Source organism: Lathyrus oleraceus, chromosome 1 (assembly GCF_024323335.1).
Source record: "Lathyrus oleraceus cultivar Zhongwan6 chromosome 1, CAAS_Psat_ZW6_1.0, whole genome shotgun sequence".
Lineage (NCBI taxonomy): Eukaryota > Viridiplantae > Streptophyta > Magnoliopsida > Fabales > Fabaceae > Lathyrus > Lathyrus oleraceus.
This window is the reverse complement of record NC_066579.1, coordinates 59,815,940-59,832,828: the sequence shown is the minus strand read 5'-3', so window position 1 is coordinate 59,832,828 and position 16,889 is coordinate 59,815,940.

Below are 16,889 nucleotides of genomic sequence, written 5' to 3'. Positions count from 1 at the left end.
GTTTTTTTTCTATTTTCGTACCACTCAAAATGGGTGCACGCATTTGGTAATTTAGATTACTAAATTGTTATAAAACAAATTTTATATATATTAGTTTTGTGTAATAAATTAATGACTTGATCTCATGGCTACGTAGTCGATAATAAGTCTTCAGAATCAGAGTCAGATTCTGATTCTGATAATACTTTGTCTTTTGGTTCCTCAGTGGTTGCCATTAGTGCAACATTGGCCTTTTCTTTGTCAAAATCTTCTTCTTTAGATTCTGAGTCATCCCAGGTAGCCATCAGCCCCTTCTTGACTTTGGAGAAGTTCTTCTTGGACCTTCTATCCTTCTTCATCTTAGGATAATCATTTTTGTAGTGGTATGGCTCCTTGCACTCGAAGTTGATAACTTCTTTTCCAGAAACTTGCTTCTTCTGTCCAGATGAAGATTCGAAGCGACCAATAATCCTTCTGACTCCTTTGAATTTCCCTTGACCACTTTGCTTGTGTTTCTAGAGTCTGTTGACTCTCTTTGAGATTAGAGGTAGCTCATCATCATCTTCTGGGTCTTCATTAGATCCTTCTGATTCTTCCTCAACTTGATATGCTCTAGTCTTCTCTGGCTTGAATTTTAGAGCTATAGATTTACCTCTCTTCCGAGGTTCACCTTATTCTAGCTCAATCTCATGACTTCTTAAAGAACTAATAAGTTCTTAAAGACTGATGTTGTTGAGATCCTTTTCCAACTTTAAGGCAGTTACCATAGGTCTCCATTTTTTAGGAAGACTTCTGATAATTTCTTGACATGATCTGCTATAGAATACCCTTTGTCTAGAACTTTAAGCCCTGCGACAAGCATCTTAAACCTTGAGAACATAGTCTCAACTTTTTCATCATCTTCCATTTTGAAAGCCTCATATTTCTGGATTAAGGACAAGACCTTTGTCTCCTTTACTTGAGTGTTTCCCTCATGAGACATTCTCAGAGAGTTAAAGATGGATTTGGTAGAATCTCTGTTTGTTATCTTCTCATACTCTGTATAAGAGATAGCATTAAGCAATATGGTTTTAGCCTTATGATGATTTTTGAAGTCTTTCTTCTGTCGATCAGACATAGCACTTATTGCTATAGGTTTTCCTTTAGCATTTACTAGGTGAGCATAGCCACCGACTACGAGATCCCAGAGATCAACATCATAACCAAGAAAGAAACTTTATATTTTGTCTTTCCAGTAGTCACACTTCTCACCTTCAAAAATAGGTGATTTTGCACTGTAATGATCTCTATCATTATTATTAACAATGTTATCAGTGTTATTAGCATCCATTATTTCTCACACAACTAGATCAATACTGAACACTATGAGGTGTTGATAAAACTTTTTATCACAATCAGAACCGGAACTCTGATGCCAATTTAAGGTGTGAAAATGGGGTTTGAATTGGGTTTTACAAGCAAAAGTTTTTTCCAAAATAAAAACACCACTAACAAGATAATAACAAAGAGATAAAAACACAAAAGATTTTTATCCTAGTTCAATTGAACTCAAAGCTAATCCAGTCCACCCGCCAATGTGAGTTTTCCTTATACACAAGGACTTAATCGACTGTAATCAACAGATTACAATAAACACAAAGAATAACCTTCTTTGTCTTCTCAAGGATCCAGCTAAACCTTAGTCTCCTTAACAACTTTCTTTGTCTTCTCAAGGATAACCTCCTTAAGGACTCAAACAAATAGTTTGAAGAATATTTAGTGTGTTACAATATGCTTCTACACAAGCAGATTTTACACAAATGAATAACAAACACTTAAATAAAACTGTATACAAAGAATGATAGCTTTTCACAAAGAAAAATAGCTTGTCAAAAAACTTATGCAACCAACATTTTCTTCAAGGCTCCAATGCATGCTTATATAGCATAAGCATGTGACCGTTGGAGGGTAAAATAGGGAAAGCTCATTTGAGCGGCTGTCCACTGTTGGATGGGAAAGGAATGATATTGTGTACTGTCCTTTCGCCCACAAAATCAGTGACATGTGTGATGTATAGTATTGTCCTTGCCCACGAAATTAGGTAGTGGAAAGGTTGTTTGATTTGTACCATGTACTATTTGATCACATTCCTATTTCGATCTTATCTTTAAATTCATTGGATTATGATGGAAGATGATTGAAGCATGAAGTAAAGAAGTAGAGAGCTGGATTCAGAGACTTCAGAACCTTGGGCTAGAACTTTGACAGCGTCAGTAATCTAGCTTGAGGTCTTCAGTATTTTCATAATCTTCAGAGTCTTCAGAATCCTCAGTCAGAACCTTGATAACTTCAATTTTCTGGCTTGAGATCTTCAGAATCTTCAGCCTCTGTCATACCCCAAAATTCGTCATACCCTTCACATCGATCATATAGGTCACTGGCCCTAACCATTTGCATATCATCGTAAGCATTCTTTTTCATTTGCATAAGCATGGTTCCACACAAGGAGGCACGTGACTTGAATTCATGGCTTTATTCTTGCACCTAGTGGAAACTAGGGTTTCCCAACAACTTGGAGATTGAAGGTGAGAAAAACAAGAAAGGGGGGTTTGAATTGTTTGGGAAAATAAGCGCTTTTGCAAAATAAAATCACATAGGATTTTATACTGGTTCGCTTATAACACAAAGCTACTCCAGTCCACCCGGCCAAGGTGATTTCGCCTTCAACAAGGACTTAATCCACTAATCTTGAAAGATTATTACAACCAACGTCTAAGAGAAAAGATCTCTTAGTCCTCTCAAGTATACAGACTGCGCAGAGTCACTTGAGGAATATAAAACAACTTAGATAAAAACATAGTTTGTAATCTAGAGTGCTTCTAGGATAAAGCAAGTATTACAGCAGTAAGAGCAAATAGAGTATTTCACGTTCTGAGCAAAAGCTCGTGAAAGATTGAGAGAGAGAGAATATTTCAGTGTGTTCAGGTGTGTCTCTCAATGAGGTTCGTCGTTCTTTATATAGAGGTGAAAAATGACCGTTTGTAGTAATGGCAGATATTTAGTCTTGATGAGAGTTTAATGCCATAACTTCTTTGTTTCTTGCCAGAACAAGTTTGTCTCCCTGAATAACTTCTTTCCAATTATAGTTTCTTTCCATTTGAAGTTGAAGTTGCCATTACTCTTTCTGGATAAGGAAATCCATTATCAGATTCTGCGTTACTCTGTTAGACTGAGATCTTGAGATGTGGCTTCAGAGCTTCTGATAGTCCTCATCTTTTAGATTTCCAGTGTTAACTTCAGATGATCTTAAGACTGGAGTTCTGATGTACCGTTGCTTAGAGTCAGAACTTCTAGAGCGCGCTTCTTCTTCAGATGCTTTTGATATTCTGATATGCTGTTTTGCTCAGAGTCAGAACTTCTAGAGCGCGTTTCTACTTCAGATGCTTCTGATCTTCTGATAATTTGTATCTGATTTGATTCTGTATCTGATGACGCAATCAGATTCCTTTCTTCTTGTTTAGAGTCCTGCACACTTAGAAACTTTTCGTTAGAGTGCCATTTTTGGTTTCATTCTTTGTTATCATCAAAATCCTGGAATCTGTTGTAGAACAATTTTTGTTCTTACAATCTCCCCCTTTTTGATGATGACAAAACAAACTCAAAAGACAGATGAAACATAAAAAATTTAGAGTTTATCAGATCAGATAGAAATGAGCTCCCCCTGAGGTAGACTAGGGAGTTCAGAAGTTCTTACCAGAGCTTCCAAGCAATGAAGTTTCTCGATACCTTCTGCAATTTCTTAAGTCCAGTGTTAGATGAATTATTTCAGAGAATAGTATGTTTGCAGAGTGCTTAAGGAATTAGGCAATTTTTCATCAGAGCTATTTGATTTCTCCCCCTTTTTGTCAGAATCAAAAAGACTTAAACAAAATAATAAGCAGGAAGAAATATATATATATATATATATATATATATATATATATATATATATATATATATATATTCAGATAAGACAAAACATCAGGGAAAATGACAAGAGAAAGAAACATCAGAAACAAAGACAAGCAAAGTAACAAGCAAAACATTCTAAGTGCCTAAGGGTTGGGAGGAGGAGGCATTCTCTGAAGCAGTTGAGTCAGCAGGTTCTGGATGTTGGCGTTGACTGTGTCCTGTTGATCCAATCTGGCTCGGACTTCCTTCTGCTCTTTCTGGAGTTCTTCAAGCGTCTTGAGAACCAGAGGGACAAAAGTAGAGGACTCCCCCTGAGTCAGAGCATTCTGTGCTTCAGCAGCGGCTTTAGCTTCAGCTTCAGCAGCAGCTTGTGCTTCAGCTTCAGCAGCAGCAGCAGCAGCTAGTGCTTTGGCTTCAGCTTCCCTTATCCTTAGAAGTTCTTCTTGTCTGGCTCTTTCTTCTTCTTCCCTTCTGGCCTGTTCCTCAGCTTCTCTGGCCAAGCGCTCCTGTAGTCTTGCCTCAGCGTCTTTGATGAAGTCGTTTCTGACTTGCTCAGAGATGTGTTTCAGTTTAAAGGCCTCAGATGTCATCCAGCCAATGACTCTGTTCCAGTGTGTCCTAACAGAGTCAGGATCATCACTGGTACCAGACTTGATGGTCAGAGACTTGACCTTTTCAACTGATGCTCCTGCAAATAGCATAATTGCTTCCTCTAAGGTTGGCAGGGAATGTTCTGGTTCAGATGGTTGAGGTGGAGAGTTTGGAGGGCTTAGGTTGAGAGTTTGAGGTTCAGCGGAAGTGTGTGGAAGGGTAATGTCAGAGGTATGGAGGTCAGAGGGTTGAACTTCAGAGGGAGTGACGGTTGGTTGTTCTGTGGGTGGTGAAGTTACTTCAGGTTCAGGTGGAGGTTGTTGTGGTTGTTGTGAATTACGGTTGAGAGATTGAAGTTGGGCTAGAGTGGGAGAAGCAGGGTCAGAGGGTTCTGTGTCAGAAGAAAGGACAAAATAAGGAGGTGATTCTGGGGCTGAGGATGAGGAAGTGGTTTGATTCATTTCTTCAGCTTCAGAAAGTGGTAATGAGGTATTGGCAAGGTTGAATTTTGGTAGTGGTTGAGAGGTTCTGGTTGTTGAAGGAGGGGTTTCAGATGTGGTGTAGATGGGAGTTGGTAAAGGAGTAGAAGAAGCAACTTGCTGTATAGAGGGAGCAGTAGAGGCAGACTTACCAGAAGACTCTTGCAGAGGTGCTGGAGGTCTTGATTTAGAGGATTCCCCTAGCTTTGCTTTCTTCGCCTTTGATGCCTTCTCAGATGGACCTCTTTTAAACCTCACGAAGTCTGGAGCTGACTCTGGCAGATCGCTCAATCTGAAGTCTGAGATGTCCACTCCTTCATCCTTCAGACATTGAAGATAGTGGAGAATTGCTTCTTTGGGTTCATCCCTGTAGAACTTGCATAGACCATTTGGCATATCCCTCTGATCTTTTAAGGCTTCCCAAGAAGTATCCAGAGTAGGTTTAACGTGAATCTTCTCCAGAATCCCCATGCTCTTCAGATTCCTGGAGTTCAGAGGCCTTCCAGTTTCTATTGCCAAGTCATCCATAAGTTTGTGTTTTATCAGATGGTCCACAAGACCATTTTCTATCAGCACGTCTGAGAGGAGTCTTCCCAGAGGAATGTAGGTTCTGGGTTTCATGTTATTCCTGGTTTCCCGTACAGAATCTCTGAGGTATTTGAAGAGGAGTGTAGGGAGGCACAGCTTCAGACCCTTATGGATACAATACAGAATGCATTTCTGATCTGTATTGATGTAATCTGATGAGTTAGATGTTGGGCGATGATGAATAGTTCCCAGAATGATTTTGAGCCACACCCGGAGATTCTGATGAAGTTCCTTGTTCTTTGATGGGTTGCCTTCTGTGTTGAGTTTGAAGATAGTGGGGTTGATTTCATGAGCAATGTATTTTGCCCTAGGATTGATGTTGTAAATCCTTCTTCCTCCAGCTTTTTCCATGTTTAGCAAGGCAGTTATAGACTTTTCAGTAATCACAATTTTTACCCCCAATACGTAGGAGACTATGAAGTGGTCGTCAGCGTCAGCAAACCTCCAGAATTCCTTAATGAGGTTTGGGTAAACAGGGCCATAGGCCGTTGAAAGTAGTTTTCCCAACCTTGTTGACGGAGTTCTTCAGTTAGGTCTACTCCATTCCTCTTCATGTTGTTGAAATCCACCAAGGATTCACACAGCACATCCAGTTTTTCAAATGGAGTTGCAAGATTTATATGAGGCTCACGATCAAGAATGTGAGGCTCCTTGTAAACTGGTGTTGTAGTTACGCCTGTAACAGTTGGAGTAGATGTGCTTTGAGCTGCGTTGTTGGAGTTCATTTGTTGAGAAAGGTTGAATACGGATTGTTGTTGAGAATCCAATGTTGATGAAGAACGAGATGAAGATGAACTGTTTGCAGAAATGCCTGAGAGAGCTAGGTTTGAAAAAGTGAGTGAGATTGAAGTGTGTGTGAAGTGTGAGAGGAGTGTTTATATACCTAAAAGAAACGCATGCAAAACGACACGCAAAACAGAGTTAGCACAAAAACCAAGTTAGCACGTTTAGAGGGAGAAATGATTATGGCTCATTAATGAATGTCTAATCCCAACAGTATGCACACTGCTCGAGGAGATCTCAAACGTTTGTGCTTTGAATTTCTTCTGGACAGCTGTCTAGAAGTTCCAAGGTTAGACGCAATTCACTCCACGTGTTTGCTTTATCTGATCTTCAGGAATACCAAACGAATGGTTCCTGGAGATTTCTAACTCAGATAACTTCTTAACTTGGTAGAAGTATCAGAGTCAGAGGCAGAAACTCATTTGTTTATGTCAGAGTCTCATTTTACATCTTCAGAGGCACAATTTATTCAGGGCAATTTTGAATGTTCAGATTTTCTAGGATAAAAAGAAATTTATCTTCAGCTAAAGGCTTAGTAAGGATATCTTCCCATTGATGATCTGTATCAATGAACTTCAATGTTACTATCCCTTTCTGAACATAGTCTCTGATAAAATGGTGTTTTATTTCAATGTGCTTAGCTCTGGAGTGTAAAATGGGATTCTTACTTAGACAAATGGCAGCAGTATTATCACAGAAGATAGGAATGTTACTCTCGAAGATTTGCAGATCTTCTAACTGATTCTTCATCCAGAGCATCTGAGTTGTGCACAGTGATGCTGAGATGTATTTTGCTTCTGCAGTTGATAGGGCGATAGTTGACTGTCTTTTGCTGGCCCAGGATATCAGATTGTTTCCTAGGAGCTGACAATTTCCAGATGTGCTTTTTTGTTCCAATCTATCTCCTGTATAATCTGCATCACAGTAACCCGAAAGTCTATACTCTGATGTTTTCTCATACATCAGGCCCGGGTTAGGAGTTCCTTTCAGATATTTGAAAATTCTCTTAACTGCTGTTAAGTGAGTTTCTCTAGGATCTGATTGGAATCTGGCACAGAGACAGACACTAAAGAGAATATCAGGTCGAGTAGCAGTCAGATAGAGAAAGGAGTCTATCATACCACGATAGAGCTTCTGACAAACCTTTTTATTTACTTCTTCCTTTTCAAGAATGCATGTTGGATGCATGGGAGTTTTTGCAGAGTTGCATCCAGCCATGTCAAATTTCTTCAGAACATCTTTTATGTATTTGCTTTGATGAACGTACGTGACTTCTGAAGTTTGGTTAATTTGAATTCCTAGAAAGAACTTTAGTTCTTGCATTAAGCTCATTTCAAATTCTGCCTGTATTAACTCGGAGAATTCTTGACAAACAGAGGCGTTAGCAGAACCAAAAATAATATCATCAACGTATATCTGGCATATCATGAGATCATTGTTAAGGTTCTTACAGAAGAGTGTGGAGTCAACTTTCCCTCTGATAAAATTGTGTTCCAGAAGAAAGTTACTTAAACGTTCATACCAAGCTCTGGGAGCTTGTTTAAGTCCATATAAAGATTTTTTAAGTTTAAAAACATGTTCTGGAAATTTTGGATTTTCAAAACCTGGGGGTTGATTGACATACACTTCTTCTGATATATAACCATTAAGGAATGCGCTTTTGACATCCATTTGATATAATTTAATGGAATGGTTTATAGCGAAAGATACAAGAAGACGAATAGATTCTAACCTTGCGACTGGAGCAAAGGTTTTGTTGCAGTCAATACCTTCTTGTTGACTGTAACCTTGAGCTACCAGTCGAGCTTTGTTTCTGACGACTTCTCCTTTCTCATTCAGCTTGTTTCTGAATACCCATCTGGTTCCGATAACGTGAGTGCCTCTGGGCTTGGGAATAAGATCCCAGACATCATTCTTTGTGAATTGATCTGATTCTTCTTGCATGGCTAGAACCCAGACGTTATCTTGAAGTGCTTCATCACAGGACGTGGGCTCGATCAGAGATACTAGTCCCAAAGGAGTTTCTTCAGAAGTCCTGAAGGTAGATCTGGTTCTGACAGGTTCGTCCTTGTTGCCCAGAATCAATTCTTCAGATATGTTGAGGCGACTTTTAGCTTTCTTTGGGATTAATGGCGGATTACTTTCCTCAGAGTTCTGAATGTCAGTTGCTTCTGGAGCTTTGTCAGATCCTGCAAGAGTGATTTCCAAATCTGCAAAATTTTCAACTAGCTTTGACTTTTCAGGGTCAAGCTTATCGTCAAATCTGACATGAATTGATTCTTCCACAATTTTGGTTTCTGTATTGTATACTTTGTAGCCTTTAGAGCGTTCTGAGTATCCTAACATAATATCTTTCTGTGCTTTGGAATCAAACTTGTTCAGATGTTCTTTAGTGTTTAAGATAAAACAAGAGCATCCAAATGGATGAAAGTATGAAATGTTTGGTTTTCTTCCTTTACACAGTTCATAGGGAGTCTTTTCCAGAATAGGTCTTATGGAGATTCTATTCTGAATATAAAACGCTGTATTTACAGCTTCGGCCCAAAAGTGCTTAGCCACATTTGTTTCATTGATCATGGTTCTGGCCATCTCTTGGAGTGTCCTATTCTTCCTCTCTACAACTCCATTTTGTTGCGGAGTTCTAGGGCAGGAGAAATCATGGGATATTCCATTAGAGTCAAATAATTCCTCAAAGGATTTATTTTCGAATTCCCCACCATGATCACTTCTGACTCTGACAATTTTAGAGTCAAATTCTTTTTGCACTTGGGAGCAAAAACTCGTGAATACAGAGTGAGACTCACTCTTGTGTTTTAGGAATTTCACCCATGTCCAGCGACTGAAATCATCAACAATGACTAGTCCGTACTTCTTTCCATTGACTGATGCTGTTTTCACAGGACCAAATAGATCAATGTGAAGAAGTTCCAAAGGCTTAGAGGTAGTAACAATAGTTTTCTTTTTGAAAGACGTTTTTGAAATTTTTCCTTTCTGACATGCTTCACACAGAGCATCTGAAGAAAACTTCAGCTTAGGTAGGCCTCTGACTAACTCGAGTTTATTTAGCTGAGATAATTTCCTCATGCTAATGTGGCCCAAGCGTCTATGCCATACCCATTGGTCTTCGTGAACGGACATCAGACATTTCACATTTTGTTCTTTTAAATCAGAAAGATTAATTTTATAAATATTGTTTTTCCTCTTGCCTGTGAATAGGACAAAACCATTGTTTTGATTTATGGCTTTACATGTTTTTTGATTAAAGATCACATCATAACCGTTATCACTTAATTGTCTTATGGATAACAAATTATGCATTAATCCTTCTACGTAAAGGACATCAGATATAGAGGGAAGAGTACCATTACCAATAGTTCCGGAGCCTCTGATCCTTCCTTTCTGATCTCCTCCGAAGCCTACGAATCCAGCGTCTTTAAGTTCCAGGCTTTGGAACATAGACTTTCTTCCCGTCATGTGTCGCGAGCATCCAGAGTCCAGGTATCATGACTGGTGTTTGAACTTTGCTGCATAGGATATCTGCAACATAAACAATCTTATCTTTTGGTACCCAGAGTCTCTTGGGTCCTTTCTGATTAGTTTTCCCAGAGTTTCTTATCACTTTGGGTTTTCTAGCATTTTCAAATTTTTGTTCTTGTGTGTGTGTATAGTGATATGAAAATGGAGATTTGAGTTGGTCACTAGTAGAAGTTTTATCTTCCTTAGGATCATACCCAATTCCTTTTCTATTGTTCTGACTGACTCCATAAATCATGGATGCCATTACACTCCTTCCTATCCCATTTTTCAGAAACTTTTGAAAGGCTTTTTCGTATTTATAAATTATTGTATTTGAAGTTTGTGGAGCTTGAGATAACGCTTCTTCCAGTTTTAAACAATTTTTCTTTGCTGCATCTCTTTGTAATGTTAAAGATTTGTTTTCATCTTTTAGTTCTAGAATTGTCATCTCAAGTTTGCCACATTCTTCAAATTTTTCTTCAAGACAACCTTTTATTGCTTTAAATTTTTGTTTTAGTTTCTGATATGAGCTAAGGGTTTCAGACAAGCATGATTCTAGATCAGATCGAGAGAGTTCAGAAAATACCTCTTCAGATTCTTCATCTGAACTGTCATTGGATGTGGTAGCCATGAATGCTACATTGGCCTGTTCATCAGAGTCAGATTCTGATGAGTCAGACTCGCTATCATCCCAGGTAGCCATTAATCCCTTTTTGGTTCTGAGGGAATTTTTCTTGAAGCTCTCTTTTCTGGAACTGTCTTTCTTTAACTTAGGACATTCATTCCTGTAGTGACCTGTTTCTTTACATTCATAACAAATAACATTTTTGTTAGTTTTACCTTTAGATGTTGATTCTGATCGATCCCCTCTGGGTCTTGGTCTTCTGAAGTTGTTGTTCCTATTTCGATCCTTACGAATGGGCATGATCAGTGATAGAATCGTTACCTCTTGTGGCGATTCAAACCTTACGAATGGATCTGTATCAACTGCTTCAGAGAATGCCTCCTCCTCCCAACCCTTAGGCACTTAGAATGTTTTGCTTGTTGCTTTGCTTGTCTTTGTTTCTGATGTTTCTTTCTCTTGTCATTTTCCCTGATGTTTTGTCTTATCTGAATATATATATATTTCTTCCTGAGTGATCCTTACGTAAAAAAATTTAGAGTTTATCAGATCCATTTAGTGAATATATATATATTTCTTTCTGAGCTCATTTCTCCATTTAGTGATCCTTACGAATGGGCATGATCAGTGATAGAATCGTTACCTCTTGTGTCGATTCAAACCTTTGGTGCAGATCTCTGATAATGATCAAAACCTTTGATACAGATCCACGGGGCGATCACGAACGTTGAACGATGACAACGTCTCTACTCAGTCCACACGAACGGATTCCTTCAATCGCAGTGCTAGCTGTTATGAATGAAGGCTTTGAGTGAGAGAGAGATACGAAATTCCAACTCTTCAGTTGTGTTTTCTGTCTCAGTGAGTTTTTTTTTAATGCTTCTACCCAAGGGGTTCTATTTATAGAACCACTTGTGTGGGCTTCAAGCCAAAAAGCCCACTTAAGTGCATTTTGGCCCATATCTCATAAAATGCCAAAATCACTTAAGTATTTGGTACCTTACCATATTTCGTATTCTACTTAAGTACACCGTACCTTACGATGTTCCTTAATTATTCTATCTCTCATCAATCCGTCCTTTGTGTGTGACCCTATAGGTTTTCGCGGCATTGGCAATTATATTAAATCATGCATTTAACATAATAAACATTGAGCGGTATCTAGCAACACATCACTGCTACCCAAGTCACGAAAATGTCATGTGATCTGACAAAACCTCCTGTGATAATAATTATGTGTATAATTACCCCTTTGCCCTTATGTCTATATTGAACACAAGGTATAGACCGTGTCATCCTTGTCCAGTTCAATATTGGGCCCATAGACATTTATCCTGTTACGCAGGATGGGTAAATTCCATCTAGGACACTCATGTCCCTCAGCATGCTTTGTGGAGTACCCATCAACTGTCTTTATGGTTATCCAGTTACGGACAACGTTGGATCAGCAACAAAGCACTCGACTCTACATCTAGGATCCATAGTGGTTTCAGGTCGAAGAGTGGTATACACTATTATCACCATGAGAATAACTTATAACACTTTGCATAACTTTCTATATACTATTCTCATAGCGGGTCAATCCGGTATAAATATTACTCCTAATATTCATACCTATGTTTAAGACTTGATAACTCTTTATCCATGATCCATGAGATGTGGTCATCAGTCTACAAACATAATAGTCTTAATGCTTTAATGTTATCCCACTTCACATTAAAGCTCGACTACTGATACTTTAAGACTAGTGTCTTATGTTTAATGTGTTCTCATGATTAAGTCACACTTAATACATTAAACGGACTATCTATTCTAGGGACTTTATTAATCAACCATAATAAAGAAAATGCCTTTAAATAATTCGATACAAGTACCAAAAGTATTGGCCTCTAGGGCTTACACCAACAATCTCCCACTAGCACTAGAGCCAATCAGGCATACCCCGTATGCCCATTGATCTAGTATGACCATCATGCTTCTGCTGCGCAAGAGGCTTTGTCAGTGGGTCAGCTATATTGTCAAGTGTAGGTATTTTATATATTTTCGCACAACGCCTAAATATGTGTTTGGATCGTTGGTGAGATCTAGGCTCCTTAGCTTGTGCGATAATACCATTGTTATCATAATAGAGACCAATGAGATCCACAATGCTAGGGACTATGCCAAGTTTATTGATCCAAACAGCTTCCTTTGCTGCACTTAAGGCAACAATATACTCAGCCTCAATTGTAGAATCAGCAACTGCATCTTGCGTTGAACTTTTCAAGCTCACAGTGCCACCATTTAAGCAAAACACATAACCAGATTGGAATCATTCATATTAAAGCGTCTCAGCACTTTGTCTATGTACTCTGACTTAGGCCAAGCATTTCATGATCTATTTCTATAGATTTTGATAGGCTGCTTCACCCAGGTCCTTCATAGAAAAGCATTTCCCCAACCAAGACTTTACTTGTTGCAGGGTAGGGATATCGATTCCAATGAGTAATATGTCATCTACATATAATACCAGGAATACGATCATGCTCCCACTAACCTTCTTGTAGCCACAAGGCTCATCTTCGTTCTTGATGAATCCATACAGTTTTACTGTTTCATCAAGGCGAAGATTCCATGAGTAGGTCACAGGCTCATCTTGATCCATGAGTAATACATCACCTTGATCAGATATCCATATATCTCAGGTAGGTGACGTATCCTACCTGACCTACGCTGGTCTTGTTCTACTTGAGCAGGTTGCTCTTACACAACTACTTGTGTTTCCTGCTCTAATTCCTCCATAGGTGTATCGATGCTTTGTGATTCTTGAATTTCTTCAAGCTCTACTTTCCTCCCACTGGTTCCTTTGGAATTAAAATCCTTTTCTAGGAAAACTCCAGTTCAAGCGACAAACACTTTGCCCTCCGAAGGATTGTAGAATTAATATCCTCTTGTTTCTTTAGGATACCCCCACAAATAAGCATTGGTCAGATTTGGGCTTAAGCTTAGTTGAAATTTGTCGTTTCACATAAACTTCGCAACCCCAAATCTTCATGTAAGACATATGTGGTCTCTTACCACTCCATATCTCATATGGTGTCTTTTCAACCTTTTGGATGGAACACGGTTAAGTGTGTAAGCTGATGTCAATGGTGTATGTCCTCAAAAGGAGTTTGGAAGATTGGTGTGACTCATCATGGATCGGACCATGTCCAACAGGGTTCGATTTCTTCTCTCATATACACCCTTCCATTGGGATGTTCCAGGAGGAGTAAGTTGGGATAGGATCCCACACTCTTTCAGATGGTCATCAAACTCTAGGATTAAATACTCATCACTTCGATCTGATCGAAGAGTTTTAATATTCTTACGTAGTTGGTTTTAACTCGTTAGGTTTCACCCTTTTGTATTAATGTTATTAATAGGCATTTCAAGATCAAGGACATATAGTCCATTGTTCATTTGTGCAGTAGCATAGAATATATCATTCAAATAAATTGAGCAACAATTGTTCTTTATTATAAATGAAAAACCAAACTTGTCCAAACAAGCAATGGAAATAATATTCCTGCTAATTGCAGGTACATAATAACAGCTCTCTAACTGAATTATTAAACCACTAGGTAAAGTCAATACAAAAGTTCCTACGGCTAAAGCAGCAACCTTTGCTCCACAGCCAACTCGTAGGTCGACTTTACCTTTTGCTAAATCTCTACTCCTTTTTAGTTCCTACACATTTGTACAAATGTGAGAACTGCATCCAGTATCTAATACCCATGATGCAGAAGTAGATAAATTAATAACAAAAATACCTGAAGTTGAAGTCTCTACTCCATTCTTCTTATCTTCCAGGTACTTTGGGCAGTTCCTCTTCTAGTGTCCGGTCTTACCGCAATGGAAGCAGGTGCCTTCTTTTGCTATGCCTCCACTAGGCTTCAAAGCATCAGTGGATCTGGGATTGGCAACTTCCTTGCCCTTCCCCTTATCACTCTACTTAGTGGGCCTTTTGTTCTGTCTCTTTCCATTTCCAATCATCAGAATGGACTTCCCTTTTGACTTCAGATTCTGCTCGGAAGTTCTTAACATGGCGAGCAGTTCAGGAAGAGATTTGTCCATATCAATCATATTGAAATTTAGGACAAATTGACTGAAACTATCTGGCAACGATTGCAAGATCAAATCAGTTGCAAGTTCCTTTTCGAGGGGAAAACCCAATCTCTCAAGGTTTTCCACATACCCAATCATCTTGAGTACATGGGGACCTACAGGGGCTCCCTCAGCTATCTTGCTTTGAAAAAGGGCTTCTGAAACTTCAAACCTCTCACGCCTTGCTTGCTCTTGATAGAGCAACTTCAGGTGTTCGATCATATCGAACGCTGACATGTTCTCATGTTGCTTTTGCAATTCTGAGTTCATGGTAGCCAGCATGAGACAAGCAGTTTCATTGGCATCATCGACATGCTTCTTATAAGCATCTCTTTCTGCCTTAGGTGCAGAACTAGGAGGTTCCTCTTCAGAAACAGGTGTCTCCAAGACATACAGCTTTTTATCATGTTTGAGGACAATCCTCAGGTTTCGGTGCCAATCCAGAAAATTTGTCCCAGACAATTTTTCCTTATCAAGGATTGATCGCAGGATGTTGTTAGAGGTGTTTGCTGTCATGGTAATCTACATAAGGATTAATGAAAATATAAGTATCATTGACAAATTCAATTAGGCCTTTAATTAAATATGCTCCCACTATTTTACTCAAAACAAATGACCCTCATCATCTGATTCGGAAAATCCCGTTGGAAGATTTTCTAGTGGGTTGAGATCCATATTTCACTTCGTTCTAAGTCCGCGTAGGCGGATTACACAAAACTAGGTTATTTAGGTAGGAACTCCTTCCAATTGTATCTCATGCAACTCTCGAAAATTTCAGTTGGGTGAATAACTCCTTATTCCAATCCATCATATGGATCATTCCCAACTCTTGCTTCTAAACATATATATAATCTTATTATAATTTGTTTAGTTAAGTTTGACCCATTGTTTTAACAGTTGGATATTACAATTATCCCATCGCACCTTACTAATATATAGATCATGCACCTCGCGTAGGCGAAACCTACATTATCCATTACTAGTCTTGATGAGTGTTAAAACTTGGAAAGCATAAACTTAATATTTAATTTGAGGGAATTTCAATTATTCTGATCTCACCGACTTGTTTATCATATAAACCGTCTCTCACATGCATCAACATACATTCACATGCATCAACATACAAAATGAAACAGTTATGGCCCCTAGCGCAATTGTTCTCCCAAGCCAATGAGAGAACCTAAGCTAACCTACGACGATCTAAGCTTCTCCAAGCAAGATCTTCAAGGTTGTCCTCCTTTGGCACTGACTTCTTTGCTTTCTTCATATCATTACATTACATGAAAGAAACTCGTTTTACATACGAGGGAGTGAGATGAGAAAAAAAGTTACATTTGGGAGATTAAGAGAGAGGCACGACACGCAGGTCGTATTTTAAAAAACCCAAAACAAAACAAAGGAAAACTAAGGCCATAACCGATCACCACAAGACAATAATAAACACTTTATTATTATTATTAATTCCTTTAATTAAAATCAAATTAAATTTCGACGAACGATCACACTACGCAGAGTTAGTCGGGGGTCCGCTGCCCGAACAGCGGGAACGGGAAGCGCCCCTTGCGGGGTCGAAGGGGCAGCGCCCCTGCTCGAAAATTTTAATGAACAATTCATCTAAAATTGACGTCGTTTTTCGTATCAACACTTGATACTTCAAAGCACTTTTTCTAGCCGAACGGGTGAATTTTTTCTTACGTTAACCGGTTAACCATATGCGTTAACCGGTTAACACTGTTTGAAAACTTTTAGAAAATTCTTTTCTGCCTTGCGTTAACCGGTTAACCATATGCGTTAACCGGTTAACACTATTTGAAAATGTCTTGGAAAATTGTTTTCCGCCTTGCGTTAACCGGTTAACCAAATGCGTTAACCGGTTAACACTGTTTGAAAATCTCAAAAAATTTATTTCGCATTCCGTTAACCGGTTAACCATATGCGTTAACCGGTTAACACTGTTCCAAAAATGTTTAGAAGGCTGTATTCAGTTTCTCGTTAACCGGTTAACCATACGCGTTAACCGGTTAACACTGTTCAGAAAAGTGTTTAGAATGCACAACTCTTGTGCAGTCAAACCCCAATCGCATAACTCTCTGACAACACAACCCTTGTGCCGTAACTAACCCTAATGCACCAATTTCAGACCGTCAAACACATCTCGATTGTTAATTCAGTATGATTGATCAACACGTCATTGCTTCACCATACTAATGTCGGATCAAGAAGCAAACGACCATTGATCGCTCAAAGGAAAACAATCATCGAGGGTTTGAATGAAC